The sequence below is a fragment of the Neomonachus schauinslandi genome, chromosome 11 (genome assembly GCF_002201575.2).
Source record: "Neomonachus schauinslandi chromosome 11, ASM220157v2, whole genome shotgun sequence".
Lineage (NCBI taxonomy): Eukaryota > Metazoa > Chordata > Mammalia > Carnivora > Phocidae > Neomonachus > Neomonachus schauinslandi.
Genome location: NC_058413.1, coordinates 47,593,632 through 47,606,894, shown reverse-complemented (window position 1 = coordinate 47,606,894; position 13,263 = coordinate 47,593,632).

Genomic DNA, 13,263 nt, shown 5'->3' with positions numbered 1-13,263 from the left:
AAGCAGGATATTCCACAGTGATTCCACTGCATCAGGATATTCCATGGCTTTGCTATAGTCATGTCTGAGTTCAACAAAGAGGTAAAGTCGCTCCAACACAGGAAGTTGTTTACACAACAAGACGGACAAGAATGGAAAGGACAGGGATGGAGGATGGGGTGATGGACAAGAAAAGCAGTAAAGGAGAAATAAAAGAGGAAAAGAAGGAGAGAGAAAGAGGGGAATGGAGGAAAATGTGTGTGTGTGTGTGTGTGTGTGTGTGTGTCTTGTTGGAGGAGAAGGGGAGAGAGGAAGTGGATAATGCAAACAGAGCCATAAATATAACTCTGCAAATATTGAGTTCTTGGCTGCTGATTATCACTGCCCATAGTCTACGAACAGCAGAGTTGTGTCCTCCTCAGTAGTTAGATTCTGTGGTCAGCACATAAGGTGAAAATCACGTGGAGTCAAATTACTCTCAAAATTCCCTTAGAAAAGTACCACACTGGAAACCAGCCCATCTCCCAGCAAACCCAATTCAGTACTTTTCATATACATTTTTGTGCACTCTTAAGAATCTCAGAACTAAAAGGACCCAACGAATCCATCTTCCTTGTCTAGTAATCCTCAAAAAAAAAACCAAAACCTCTTAGTAGTAAAATCACTCATCTGGTCTGAATGTTTCTGAGTAAGCTTCATTTTGCTCAGAGATGAGTAATCACCTAATGTCACCCAACTAGACAGGACTCTTCCCTGATCCCACATCCTTCCTCCATGTACTCTTCTCTTCAAATTCCCCTAGGGGATAGAGGGCTGAGACTGGAGGCCCAGTTCTACCACTAAATAGCTGTGTGAGTTGGGAATAGCACCTTCCCGTTTCTTGGTTCTAATCTCCATCTGGAAAATGAAGCCAGACTAGATGAGATGTAAGAGCCCACACAATTCTGAGATACTTATTGAATGAAAAAGTGCTTTGAAAAGTGTAAAGCGGGCGCCTGGGTGGCTCAGTTGGTTAAGCAACTGCCTTCGGCTCAGGTCATGATCCTGGAGTCCCGGGATCGAGTTCCGCATCGGGCTCCCTGCTCAGCAGGGAGTCTGCCTCTCCCTCTGACCCTCCTCCCTCTCATGCTCTGTCTCTCATTCTCTCGCGCAAATAAATAAATAAAATCTAAAAAAAAAAAAAAAAAAGAAAAGCGTAAAGCATTTTAACATCCACTCTGATAGGGCAGACATTCTGACATCTTCTGCCTTTCCCTCAACTTCATCCTTCATATCCCATGTCTAGGTCCTACTTGTTCTACTTCTAAATATTCTCTAGGACTTACCCCCTTCATCTCTATTCCTGTTGCTGATGTCCCACACTCTTATATAGGTCTCCTTACTGCTAGTCTCTGTCCTCTCCAAAATTACCCTACTTTCTTCTACAAGAGTGATTGATTTCCACAAAATCCCACCTCCACTGCCTCACTTCCATCTCCGATGCACCAAGGAAGAAGCTCCAGGGTTCAAATTCCCAGCTCTGCGCTGCCAGACCTCCCACTGCCAAGGCAGATCATCACAGTGACCCTGACCATGCCACATTCTATGTTCTTGCTCTTCTCCACCTCCAGAACACTTCCTACCTCTCCTTTGCTTATATAAAGTCAATCTAACTTTCAAAGACCAGAAAAGATTCTGCCTACTCCAAGAAAGCTTTCCTATAGTTTTAAGATACAACTTCCTCATTCCTGAACTATAAATATATTCAGTTAGTAACCAAACACAGCTAAGATCTTTGATATCCTCTAATTGTTTAACAAATTTTGTCTCTCCCTGAGATTATAGGTTCCTTCAGGCAGCAAACAAGCTTGATACAATATCTGCATCACAATGCTGGTTACCGCTGGGAAAAAAAAGTACTAAATAAAGGCTGAGAGGCAAGATCTTGGTTTTCTCTCCTGCCCTTGACCATTCACAGGAAATGTTGGGGGGCACAGGAGGGGAAAGGGAAGGGGTGGAATCAATACTCTTCCCAACTCCTGAAGTACCTTCCCCCCTTCTCCTTCCTGCTCTCACCCACTCTGGGGCGGAAAGGCCCTCTCTATCATCACAGGTTCAAATCCACCTCTTCTCTAAGGATGAGCCTGCGTGCATCAGGGCAATGTGCACAGTGGTATTTAGCTCCAGTCTTTTTTTCTTTTTTTTAAGATTTTATTTATTTATTTGGCAGAGAGAGACACAGCGAGAGAGGGAACACAAGCAGGGGGAGTGGGAGAGGGAGAAGCAGGCTCCCCGCGGAGCAGGGAGCCCGATGCGGGGCTTGATCCCAGGACCCTGGGATCACAACCCGAGCCGAAGGCAGACACCTAACGACTGAGCCACCCAGGCAGCCCTAGCTCCAGTCTTAATGTCCTGATCTGTCGATGTGATGGCCCCAGCTGCTCACAATCCCTGACAGTGAGGGGAAGATAAAGGGAAGAGAGAGCCACAGAGGGAAGACGAGCCAAGACTAGCAATAGTTTTATAATATACATTTCAGATTTGGGGCCTTGAGGTCAGTCTGCTTCAAATTCAGCCCCATCTGTTCTCAAACCCCAAAGGGGCAGGGCACCCGTGAAAAGGTTCTGTAAACTGCCGGGACACAGACACCTGCACGAGCCATGCCAGCGGCACTGGCAGCTACAAACGTGCTCCTTCTCATCCTCAAGGAGCCAGCAAACTGGGAGGTGAAGCTTGGCTGGCCAGCCCACCTCTCAGACCCAGTGCCTCTGCCCAGAACACTCTAGGCCAGGACCCCTGACAGACAAGAATCACACAGGTATAATACAGATGCAGAGTGGGGAGGGCTATTGTGGGACCAGCTCTATTCCCAGAGGAAGGCATTCATGGCCATCATACGCAAGGTATTCAGCAATGCAAGCAAAACCGAGCGTGTCCAAACCCACCTCCCCACGACTACTGGCCTCCAGCTACTCTGGAACCCCAGCTCTGCAAAAATTCCCAGCTTCCGTGTTCCCCACAGCCAGCTTCCCCCATTCCCTCTCCAGATTTACTGCCCTTTCCATCAGAAGTGTTCACCCCCGCCCTCCACTTCCAGCCATCACACACACACACACACACACACACACACAGCTCCTTGGGTAGTATCTGGGCCAGGAGCCTCTCTCTCAGGCTCATCTCCTGCCCAGCATGTTCATTCTTTTTTTAACAGGTGAAGGTGGCACCTACCTTTAAGGACGAGGAGATGCCAACGCGAACCATTCGGCGTCAACATACCCTGACTGGGAAGACAGCCAGCTACACGGCAACCAGAATACAGATTCTCTCACCTGCCTCTAAGCTCCTTCCTCACAAAAGGCATCTGCTGCACCCATCTCCAGTGCCACAGCAAGATCACAGGAAACTGAGCACCAATCTCCCTCCTCTCTCCCTCTCTTACAGAGTGGCAAGGAGACAGGGAAGCAAGTTGGAAAAAGTTTTAAGAAGAATCAGTACCATACCACATCCCATGAAAAGCGAGCTCCTGCTTCCAGGATGGCAAGAAAGGGCAATTCTCCCTTCAAACTCCTGGCTATCTCCAGTGACTGGCCTCCGTGGAACTGCCTTAATATTCTGCATCACAGAGGCCTGAAGCAACTGCGCCCCGCAGAGCCCTGGAGGCTGAGAGTTGGGCAGAAAGGAATGCAGACAGCTTCCCAGAAGTGCCCTGCTAAGAAGGAAACCAAGAGCTTACCACAGCTTCCTGGGCCCAGAAGAGGATGATCCAGGCTCTCAGGACTCTAGCAGCTCAGAGACCTTGAAGGTCCTCATATCCGAAAGCCCAAAAGAAGAGAAAAGTACAGCAGTGGGAAGACACCCAGATAGAACAAGCCTGGGCTGGCCCCAGACGGCTTCTAGTAAGCAGTGGCCACATTCGAATGTGAGCAAGTCTTAGAAACAAACCCTAAGCTACGCACAGCCCCAGAGAAACCCAGGGCAGGCCTGGGGTGGGGATGTCTGAACCTCTTAGTGTAAGATTTTGCTGATGGCTTTATCACCTGCTTTCCATGCAGAGGCTTCATTTTTTCCCACGTTCTTAGGGGAGGAGGGTGGAACCAGACCGGGTACCCAACATCTGACAGGAAAGTAAAGCTGGTAAGCAGATGGGCTTCACAGGCTCCAATGGCTCCCAGCTCTATTCCCTACTCTCTTTGTCATGCTTCAGAAGTCATAAAACTTTTTCCATTCCTACTGTGAGGTGCAGGCTTCCCAAGAAGCCCCACCGCAGTTCCCAGAAGCCCACATCCGAGGCAAGGCTAAGCAAAGAGGAAGATCTTTCTCACAGAAGTGCTTTTTCCAATTGTCACCTATTATGGCTTTGTGAGGTTCTCTCCCAGGATAAGCTAGGGGAAGGAGGAGAACACAGAAAGGAAATTAGAAATGCCTTCCTGTTGTATACCAAGTGTCCACATTAAGAGTATTAAAAGAAAATAATCTTAATTTAAAAACTAGTTAAATCATAAAAGGGTTTCCCTTCCAAGAAAAGGACAATTCCTAATACAGATTCTAAAAAAGGCAGATAATGCTTCCCCATCTCATATCCAACCCTCAGTTTGGAAACCCTCATCAGTTGTTAGCATTAACACAAAATGCACAGAGACACAGAAACACACATGCATATTCATTCCTCAAAGCTTTGTGCCACAGCCAAGGCTGCAAGACCCCTTCCAATTTCAGGTCCCAGCGGGGACAGAAGGGGGCAAGAATGAGACGAAGGCTTTTCCCAAGCAAAGGCTTTGGCCGCCAACAGGACTGGGGGTGGCATGAGACGCCCCCACGTGCGTGCGGGAAGGCGGCTGAGCACCTGGAATCTCCCCTTCCTCCACAGCACCAGTAAACTAGCTGATGTCATCTCTCTGGTAGCCACATGTCCGCCTCCCAGTCCCTGGGATTTTGCCTATGCTCACCTCAAAATTGCACAATAAGTGTCTGTAGCTGGTTAGTTCAGTTACTTACAGCCTGGTACAAACGAAGGAAAGGTGAAAGGTTTGCTACTTAGAAGAACCATTAGTTTCACCCTGCCCTGAGGCTACACATTTTATTCTCAAACCATGATCATAATGCATGCTGCTGTTTCAAAGAGAGGAGACCTAAGATGAGCTCAAACCAGCCCTGGGCACCAGAGAATGGACAAAGAAAGAGGAAATCAGCTATGGAGGAACTTCTCTGGAATTAACTGATGCACACTGTCCCCAGGCAAAAACACATGGATAAGCTTTCCCACTCTGACAGGAAATTCTCAGTCACTTGGAACCTAGTGGAGCTTGGAATTTTATTCAAAAAATTGTTCCATTTTCCCAATGTTCATTCCACGAGGAGATGCTGCAGTTTACACAGAGAGCACAGGGACGTCTTCAGTTTTCATAAATTGGCAGCAGATTTCTCCCACTGGAAATGTACACAGCTTCAAACTAGAAGCTTTCCATTTAAGACCTGATACAGCATCACAAGAATGTATTATTTCCCACTCAAAAATAGGAGGGGATAGGGCGCCTGGGTGGCTCAGTTGGTTAAGCGACTGCCTTCAGCTCAGGTCATGATCCCAGGGTCCTGGGATCGAGTCCCGCATCGGGCTCCCTGCTCTGCAGGGAGCCTGCTTCTCCCTCTCCCACTCCCCTGCTTGTGTTCCCTCTCTCGCTGTGTCTCTCTCTGTCAAATAAATAAATAAAAATCTTTAAAAAAAAAATTTTTTTTTTTAAATAAAAAAAAAAAAAATAGGAGGGGATAATTCAATTAACTACACCAAACAACATGTTTAAAGAATGTGGTCCTGTCATAATTAGATCATGATTTTCAAAGTGGGGGTACTTCTTCAGTCCTTAAGCTAAAGTATTTCCTGAAGTGACACACAGTGGGAAGAAAAAGAGCTTAGGCCAAGGCAGACATGGCACACTCCAGCACCTCTAGCTACCTCCTAGAGACTCAGATAAAAGGCAGGACCACGACCACACCTTCCTGATCTAGCTCCAGGCCTGCCTTGGCAGCACCTCTCTTCCTCTCCATATGACAGGAATACAGGTAGTCCCTTCCAAGGCAGCAGTACCAGCAGGGGCCAAAGGGTGAAGACTATGATCACTCCTTTATCAGTCAGCCATGTTTATGAGCTGAAGACCTTTTCCCAAAGAAAGAATATTAGACATGGTAGTTGGATGCCCAGATAAGCTCATTACTGAATAATATGGCCAAAAAACTGTTGATATATAATAAACCTACAAAAAATACCTGTGTAAATACTAGGAGTAAAACAAAACATAAGAGAAATAAAATTAAATAATTTTTACATATCCAAAACTGTGACCCTAGAAGAAAGACAGATTAATTACAAGATGGGTATTTTTAGGGATTTCAAAAGTCATTCACAAGGACAAGATGTGTAGCACTGATTTTTTTTTTGCATTTTATTTTTTTATTATGTTATGTTAATCACCATACATTACATCATTAGTTTTTGATGTAGTGTTCCATGATTCATTGTTTGCGTATAACACCCAGTGCTCCATTCAGAACGTGCCCTCTTTAATACCCATCACCAGGCTAACCCATCCTCCCACCCCCCCCCCTAGAACCCTCAGTTTGTTTTTCAGAGTCCATCGTCTCTCATGGTTCGTCTCCCCCCTCCGATTTCCCCCCCTTCATTCTTCCCCTCCTGCAATCTTCTTCTTCTTCTTTTTTTTTTAATATATAATGTATTATTTGTTTCAGAGGTACAGGTCTGTGATTCAACAGTCTTATACAATTCACAGCGCTCACCATAGCACATACCCTCCCCAATGTCTATCACCCAGCTACCCCAACCTTCCCACCCCCCACCACTCCAGCAACCCTCAGTTTGTTTCCTGAGATTAAGAATTCCTCATATCAGTGAGGTCATATGATACATGTCTTTCTCTGATTGACTTATTTCACTCAGCACAACACCCTCCAGTCCAGTTCCATCCACGTCGTTGCAAATGGCCAGATTTCATTCCTTTTGATGGGTGTAGCACTGATTTTTCACACCATCTAATTTCATTCCCAAACGTCTGACTTTCCTTTGCAAAGTGCTCTGACGTCATGCTTCTCAGCTATGATTAGGGCTAGCTTTTCCTCCACACTCAAAGAGGCAAAGGGACAAGGAGGGTACTTCCTGAGATAACGAAGCAAAATAGGTAGGAGAGAAAGAGGATGGAAGAAGAGGGTTAAAGAGGATATGAGTGGGGTTTAAAAAAACACCTACCTGAGGGTGACAGTATGAGCTATGATTGGTGAGAGACACAGAACCAGAGGGCTCATGAGGATCCAGAACTGGGGTGGCAGGAAAGACACAACAGGCATCACCTGACAGCTACCAGGTGGGCCATCTGCCTTGGACAACTTGGTTTAAGATCAAATGGGATGGGGGAAAGTACCAAATAGCCAGACATGGGCTCACAACCCTTATCAAGGCCCAAGCCAAACGATTATTTTGCCTAGATGATGTTGAAATTCACAATGAACACGTCTACAAAGCCTACAGGAAATGCTTACTGCCTGTTCCCTTGGAGCTGGATGATTTGGAGTATCTAGCTATCTAAAGATTACAGGAACTATCCCAGAGTTCTAGGTCACCTAGCTCTAACAGTCCCAGTAAAGTAGAAGATGCCCTCATTCGAGATGTAAGGTCAAGACGGAGTCAAAGCTTACAGAATACAAAAAAATATGGGATGGCCACTCTGGTGTATGTTACAAGGACTTAGAGATAAAGAACTACAGAATAGCAAAGAAAGTCCAGTTGAAAGTATACAGAGTCAATTAAGTAACTCTACTCCCAGAACTATTCCACTCAGTTCTATGTTTCAGCAACCCAAGAGCCTCCCAGGGTTGGGCACAGTAATAGTGCATACAGAAACTTATCACTAACCCTGCAGAGACAAGTATCCTCCGTACTCATTGAGAAAAGGTTCTGCTGATTATGTCTGATAAAGGATCACAGGACAGCAAAAGACTCTGTAGACTGTCTTTGTCCAACTCATTCTGCACTGAAGAAACCAATGCAAACCTTTAAATGTAAAGTAAAAGTATAAACTAGGCAAGATCTGATAAAATCCCAGAATTATTTCAGAAGGGGACACATAGGGATAAGGGAAAAAATGAAGTTCTGCCTATCTGAGTATGTGTACGTGGGGGCTGTGGTTTACATGGGAAGATGTTAAACTACTTTGTTTCTCCTTCAAACACCTGCCTTTCATGAACACAAAGAGGGCATCTCTCAGTTCTTTTGTCTACTTTTATTTCCTAGTTCCTGGTGATAGGATCCCCCAAATTCCCCCCTTCCTGCTGCAATCACCTTTAGGGCACAAGAACTGGAACAAAGCCATGCACAGAAGGAGTGATCAACAAATGCAGAAGTTGGACATGTTAGGAAATATTTAAGGTTTCTGGAAACTACAACTTCCAAGGACCATTATTCACATGATGAGGAAATCAAAGCCAGGTGAGGATCTGGGCTGAGTTTCAAATACTCCTGGGGTTATAAAGGAGGTAAAAGGTGGGAGGTGGAATTCTGGAACTGAACCCAGAGAAGGCCAAGCCTCCCACATCCCAAGAGTGACAGCAAACAGGTGTAGACCCAGAGCAAGCCTGGGGAGGGACAAGGCTTAACTTCTCCTGAAGTCAACCTGGTCAAGAAATTGCCACCATTTTGTTATCACATTTTAGACTTTTTCAAAGTGATTATATACATTAATTTTATCTGTATTTGAATGCGTATTTCCTTCTGGTTCCACTAATGATACTCATAGTAATGGTTCTCTACCTCCAGCCTGTCTACTCTCTCCTTGATCCCCCAGACTTATTCGCCGAGTTCCCATCTCATGTCCACCGATTTCCTGTCTTCTTTATCATAAGGTCCCTTTTGACAAAAGAAAATTGAGACATCGAAATGTGCCTTGCACAATATCACACCACAAATTAGTAGTGCAGCAGGGACTAGAATCCAATTCTCCGAACTCTGGTCCAGCACTCTTTCCCCTGACCACAATACCTCTGCTTTAGGAGGAGCATCTGCCCTAGAGCACCAAGACCAAGAATCAAAACAGTTTATCTGCATGGCTTCTTAAGCAAAACAACATAGCCAGAATGTTTGGCAGAGACTAACTAAATATTTCCTTTGTGATCTATGCCGGAGGGGAAGACTGTGGGAGTGAGGTAGGCGCAGTACACAGGGAAACTGAAGGAAAGACCACTGCAAGGCCAGCAGATGGGTGGCACAAAAGGAAAACTCAATCTTAAACTGAAGACAAGCTAGGGGCAAGGGTATCAGATTAAAAAAAAAAATGTTGAGATTTAAAAATAGGATCCTAGATCTAAATGTGAATGTAAATAGGCTGTCATCTAACAACTGACCAAACAGAAGTCAGAAGAAAATACATGACAGTACCAAGCAATGTAGACAGGAATCTACGGGTGTGAGATGGGGACCGGGAACTCAAGGAGACGGAGACAGGCTAGAGGAAAAGAACCACTAGCACAAAGCATCATTAGTGGAACTAGAAGGGAACTCAAGGGACCCAAACAAGGTTCTCCAAAAGGAGAACAAGACCTAAGATCAATCTGAAGGAAGACATGAAGTCACTGTACAGAACAAGGTCCACTGATTTAAAAAATAATCCTACCTGAATTACCCAAGAGAGAAAGCCTCCCAAAGTCTGAAAGCTATGAACAGAGTGAAAAAGTTATTACCACCAAGTAGAATTCACTTGAGCTTTCCAAGGACTTCTTAAGAAAGAAAACACTTCAATGGGCAGATAAGATCCCTCAATTATGCCAGAAGCTCTGAAATCAGGATGGTTCAAATGAACACGAAGAAAAGGGGAGCTAGCACAAAGGAACACAGAGGTCTGAGGCAGGCCTTCTACCACTGCCCCTCTTGTACCCACTGTGAGCCACCGTCCAGCACACAATGGAGTCAGCTTCAGAGGGGGCATAGCTGTGTCTATGCTCTGGCTGGACAGGCTGACATTGAGAGCAAGGTGGAGGTAGCCTCACTGGCAAAGTCGGCCACTAGTGGTCATGCTCCCCATAGGGCCCACCTCTCCTCTCACATGCCACAACACAGACTGGGGGAAAGGGAAAGAATGAACCTGGAGCTCTTAACCTCAAAGAGTTTACATTTTACTGGAGCAGCCAAGACATTCCAAAGAACAAGGAAATCCTGCATCCATACAACAAGAACCAATAAGTAGTCTGGCCTCTGGGCTTGGAAGACAACCCTTTCTTCGGGGAGAGTACTGACAACTAAGGCAGTGACAGGCAAATGAAAAAAATCTGATTAAGTCAAAGAACAGAGCAAAAGAAAATTGAGGAGACAGATTAATTGCTTCCTGGTTGTGAACCAATCTACTCACTAGGCCAAGCCTAGGACACAAGGAGTTAAGCCAAGGACAGTATTTTAATAACGAGGGTGGAGGGTGGGGTGGGGAGGGGGGCAGCTCTTCTCCAGGTGGAAAAATTGAGAAAGCAGACAAAAGGAAGGAGTGACCTCCATGGAAGCAGGGAAATCCCCCATCCAAGGCCTCATTTGTAATCAAGGCAGAAAGGACCAAACTAATGTAAACAGGCCAGGGAAGCTAATGTGCCCTTCTCCAGAGAGGCCAAGGCACACACTTCCCCCAGCATGGCCCTGAAAACACAGAAGGTAGGTGTTCCCTCATACAGGAGAGGCAGGCTAGGAAAGGTGGGGAATTCCCAGGCTGCTTTTAGGCGTTTTTTCTATTCCCAGGCCCTTAGCATTCACAAAAACTCCAGGGCATGGAGACCATGTAGAAGGTGAAGCTAAGACTACACTGCCTGGAGGAAAATGCAGTTTGCCCCAAGTTCCCACATGAGAGACTCAGAAGAAAACAACCAGGCAGAGCAGCAGGACCACCCCCAAATCTGAGCACCTAGGCCACAGTCCTGTGAGCTTCCCACACCCCTCCTTAGCACCAATGCAATAAACAGCTGCCCTGGAGAAAACAATGGGCCTTTGTCTATGCCTCTTGCCTTTAGATTATCTTGGAGAACCAAACAGGATAATTCCTTCAGAGGAATGGTTCCCTTAAATACTGGTCCAGGACATGGTTTTACCATCTACAGCATCCCTCTCAAATAAATTCCTACATGTTCCATACTGGGCAGTGAGGGGCCCGTGCAGCCCTCACCCAGACTCTACATGGGAATCAGGGGCAGACAGGTCCTTGCAGCCAGCCCTCTGCCTGTGGCCTTCACCAGTCAGACCCCAGAGCTACCACTGTGCTTCCTTCTTAGCCTGGCCACAGAACTGAAAGCTAAGAACTGTTCTTACTCCCCTTCTCTCCATTCACCAGAATATTCCATATTGAGTGAATTACACTGACTACTGATACTGTTTCATCAACATACCTGTTGAAATGGACTATCAGCAGTAACTGATTTTTAAAAAAAAAGGTAGGGGCATCTGGGTGGCTCAGTCGTTAAGCTTCTGCCTTAGGCTCAGGTCATGGTCCCAGGGTCCTGGGATCGAGCCCCGCATCGGGCTCCCTGCTCCGCAGGAAGCCTGCTTTTCCCTCTCCCACGCCCCCTGCTTGTATTCCCTCTCTCACTGTGTCTCTCTCTGTCAAATAAATAAATAAAATCTGTAATAAATAAATAAATAAAATAAAAATTTTTTTAAAAAGTACGAAACAACTGGACAGTCAAGCTTCTCCTAATGCTGTATATCAAATAAAACTTCCAAAACCGACGAACACATCAATAAATTTTATGTTGTAATTTTTCTTAATTCAAAATATTTTAAATCTAGCCTAATTTTGTACAAGATGAGTATAAGGTGCTTTCTTGGGAAGGGCTGCCCTTTTATCCTATTTTTTGTTTGTTTGTTTTTAATTTATTTATTATTCTGGTTTTCAAATGCCTTTTCTTATACAATGTGAAGATAATAGGTTTGAGGGTTTTGTTTGTTTATTTCTAGTCTCTTTCCCTGAGAAAAAATTTTAAACCTGGGAATACCATGTTGGTCTCAAAAAACAAACAAACAAACAAAAACTGAGTTTTGTAAAATCCCATATCCTTAGAGTATGCTAGTCTTCTCACATTTTCCTTCACAGGGCTTACTAGCAGCAAATGAATTCAGGAGCCACCTCCTCCAAGCCACCACCAAGGACTAGATGCCACAACACAAAATCCCTTTCCATGAAATAGACAACCTGAAGAACTAGTGTTTCCCCTCAATTCCTCTCTCCTAGCCAGCATTACTCCTCTCCCCAAATGCCTCCAACTAAAGCATTCTCAGAGTTTTTCAGAACAGTTAGCTGGATACCATGAGCTCCCTAATTCAATCCAGAATATTGCTCATTTTCCATGATTTCAGCACAAGGAAGCATGACAGTGTAGTGGGAAGGGTTTTGGAATCAAATAAACCTGGGTTCAAATTCTGGATCTTGGGCAAGTTACTTGATTTCTTCAAGTCCTGACTTCCTCCTGTTTGAGACAATTAGTGAGATTTATGAAAGTGTTAAGTAGTGAATGGCACAGAATAGGTCTCCTGAACTGACTCAGTACTTCTCTGACAGCATTTCTCTCCTATTGCCCCCCACACCCCCAAAAGCAAGGCCTTACTGGTTATATCCCCTAGCTGTCCTCAACTCCTTTCCAGGCTCTCCTAGGAAAGGCCCAGGACATCTACTAAATAGTATAAATCTTCCATTTCTCCTTCTCAAGAGCCTGGAAGAATGAATTATTAGCTAGCTTGGGGTTCTCTAAGGGCAAGGCTTTCAGCGTCATCCTGGAAAATATTAAAACGTGGAAAAACCACCCATCTCACCACCTCATGTTTCTGTGTGGTATCAAATCAACACTTTGATGATTTCCTTTTGGAGTTCATTCAATCTGCTCTACCCAAACACTGATTCAGGGCTCTACCACTTTGTGGAACAAATATTCTAAAAAGGCAAAAAGTGTCATCAATGTTTTAGGGACTATACACAGTCTTATTTTACAGCACTCCTATTTGGGTCCCTATAATGGAGAGACTCTCTATTAATGAAAGCAAAAGAATTCCCAGTACCAGATAGGCCAGAAGTATGACCTTATGTGCTACCTTTTCTAGGACCAGAGAAATTTTATACAGTCAAATTCTTTATAATAAGGGCGATTTAGTTAAATATATATGTTACATTTGATTTAATTTGCAGAAGTTTGTAAAAGTTTTTCACATAAACAAATTCACAAACCGGAGGGGGGGGGAATATTTTATTGGCCCAAGGATCTCAAATTTGCAGTCCAAAAATG